The sequence below is a fragment of the Numenius arquata genome, chromosome 27, assembly GCF_964106895.1.
Source record: "Numenius arquata chromosome 27, bNumArq3.hap1.1, whole genome shotgun sequence".
In the NCBI taxonomy this organism is placed as follows: domain Eukaryota; kingdom Metazoa; phylum Chordata; class Aves; order Charadriiformes; family Scolopacidae; genus Numenius; species Numenius arquata.
In genome coordinates this window covers 690,989-694,039 of record NC_133602.1, presented here as the reverse complement: position 1 = coordinate 694,039, position 3,051 = coordinate 690,989, and positions in this window count along the sequence as shown.

Sequence of the window (3,051 nt, the reverse complement as noted above, 5' to 3'; positions counted from 1 at the left end):
CCAAACCATTCCATGAGTCTATGATCCTCTGTGGATCCTCGCCGCATCCCCCAGGTACGGCTTCCCCCTTGCTCCGCATCGGCAGGAGTTACTTGCGCTGCTGAGATAATTCCCAAGGATTTAGGAGCTCGTTTTGTGTCCTCTGGCTCGTTAATTCCCAAGTCAATCGCTGATTAAAAGCCACGTGCCGGGGATGGGGAAACTCCCAGGTTTTCTCAGCGGGAGCCGTTGGGGATCGCAGGGGCCCCGCATCCAGGGACACGGTGACGCCGAGGGGGCAAGTAGTGGGGGCAATCGGGGGGTCCCCGGGTCCTGCAGCGCTCAGGAGCCCTCTCCTGTCGTCCCCCCCAGTGCTCCCCCAGGGACAAAAGCACTGGGTAGAGCTAAGGGGACTCTCCCCCTCGTCGGGACCAGTGTCACTTGTGGTAGTAGCCAGGGAGTAGCCGTGGCCACTAACCCCCCAGCAGAGCCGCCCCCCCCTTCCTCAGCACGTAGCAGATAAAACAACCCCCCAAATCCTTCATTTCGGAGCTGTCTTCAAACTCCTTCAGTTGCAAAGAAAGGAAAAAGCTGGAAACAAACAAAAAAAAAGGGTATTTTTATTTATTTATTTCACACCTCTCCAAACGTTTTGCTGTTTCCTAAAGGAAAAGTTTCTCCAGAGTTTTGATACTAAAAAAACCAACTCTTGCCCCCCGCAACAACTCAGCAAAACACGTTTGCGAAGTGTTTCCGTGCTGCCACACTGGCGTTTTTCTCTGAAAAAAAAAAAGCAGCTTCGGTGCAAAAACTCCGCTCAGCTCCAGCCTCATCCCGTTTCGGCATCGCAGGGGCATCACCTCCCTTTCCTGGTGAACCAAAATAATTCTCATCCTCCACAAAAGAGCCGCCGGCGCTTTGGATTCCAGCACTTGGGGACGGAAAACGGGGAGGGACGTGATTCCCTCTGTGTTCTCCTCTGTTATTCCCCCCTCCTGGAACGGACGGAAGCTGTGGCCAAAAGAAGAACTTACGAAGCTCTTCCCGCTTTGCGAGGAGCCCAGCGACGGCCCGAGAAATCCCCGTCGGCAGAAGCATCGGTCACCCGTGTCGAGGGGAGAAGAGAGGGTTTGAATGACTGAGAATCTCCCATTTTTGCCTCCGTGAGGGCAGGAACAATAAAAATCCAGCCACAAAAAGCCCTGGCTCCGGCAGAGGGATAAAGGAACCGGCTTCGGAGAGTCTTCCCGCCTCCTGCCAAGGGTTTCCCTTTCAGCTGGGTGATTTTTCCAGGAGAAAAACACCCTGGGAAACTGCTTCTTCGGTGTCCGGGGGGCGGGGGGGGAATTTTGTTCACGATGCCCTAAACCAGAATCATCGGATGCTTTTCCTTCCAGATGGGAAAAGAGAATCTTCCTCAGACGTCAGAGGAAGGCCCCTGGGAACTGCTTCTCCCCCCCCCATCCAGGGAGTTACGTGCCCTCCCAAAGGCAAATTAATAACCCCACGTAAACGACGGGCTAAAACGATCTTGGGTGTGATCCGGGCGGCGGAAACCTCGGAAAGGAAAGACGGGGCAAAATCCGGGGGCTGAAAATTGAAGCAAGTCCCATTTTAGCCACAGGGCGCACTTAACAACAACAAAAAAAACAGAATCCGGGGAGGACAGGCAGCCTGGGAATCTGGGAATACGTGTTTTTAACCAAAGATCGGGTACATTTTTAACGTGGACTTTAACTTTTAGTTATAAATGAGGTGTAGGAACCGCCCAGTGAGGTTCTCCGGGTCCTTCGGGCGGCCCAGGGTGGGGTTAGAGCTTTGCGGGAACAAAAAGCCCCAATTCCCTGTTCATGGCTGAAGCGCACTCTTTTACACCCAGCTCTTTCCAGCACGGAAAAACACCCTGGGGGTGTCCGAGCCCGGGGCGTGTGGGACGGAATCAGCGGGATTCGGCCTTGGAGGCACCGGTGGGGAATTTTTCTTGACGATCTCTAGGTAAGAAATCGCGAAGCTGGAGAAATTTGGGCTGGAGAGCCCAAATTTGTCTCGGTTTTGGGGCGCGATTCGCTTTGGCTGCAGGAAAGCAGCGCGATTCCCAGCAGGAGGAGGCGGCTGAGGTGGGACAGCGTGGGATACAAGGTCCAAACGGGACCCAAAACCCCGCATTCTGCCCCTTCTCTCCCATTTTTTGGACCTGCTCTGGTTTAAAAAGCTCTTGATTATTTACCACCACCGATGCGAAGCTCCGCCTGAGCCTCCGCAAAGGTCGGCACCGGGATTCTCCAAACCCCGGCGATGGGAAGCGAGGGAAGGGCAAGGGAAATCCTGACTTTGCAGGGGGCAGGGATGGGTCCCGGGGACTTTGCGTCGGGGTTTGGTCCAAACCTTCAGTGCCCGCGTTTGCTGGGAAGCAGAAAGGTGCTCCACGGAGGCTGGAAATGCACCGGAGATGGGACTCACTTTGGGAACGTCGCATCGTAGGAGCCTCTTAAATCCACCGCTTAATCCAGCACCAGGAGCACAACCTTTTACAACAGGCTGGAGGAAACCCAGCCGCCTGATAAAGCGAGAACCTCCTGGTTAAATAATCCAAACACCTCCTTTCCGAGCTCCGGGGATGGACAGACGCCCAGGCTCGGAGTGACCTTCCTTCAGGGAATTAAGGCAGAGGAACGAGCCTGAATCCGAGCGCTTCCCATCCTCTGCGGAGCTCGCAGGGAGCGGGAGGCTCAGCCTTACTTAATTACGGGAAGAGAAAAGGGAAAAACGTTTGCAGAACGTCTGCTGCATCTGACTCTTCACTCCCGCTGCTTTCCACAGTTCCTCTACCTAAAATAAAAGGAAAATAGAAAAAAAAAAACAAAAAAATTCCCCCGAAGGGGTTGAGAGCCGGCATTTCTCTGCTGGATTCACCCTGGGGGAATTACAGCTCTGCCCCTGCTCGTCCCCTCCTTCCCCAGAGCCGGGAAGCACTTTCTGGTCCAGTTCCCGTGCCCAGGAGGGGGCCGACCGCCCTCCTCCCCTCCGCAGTTACCATTCCCTTCTTTCTTCCCGAATCCAACGCTTTTTATT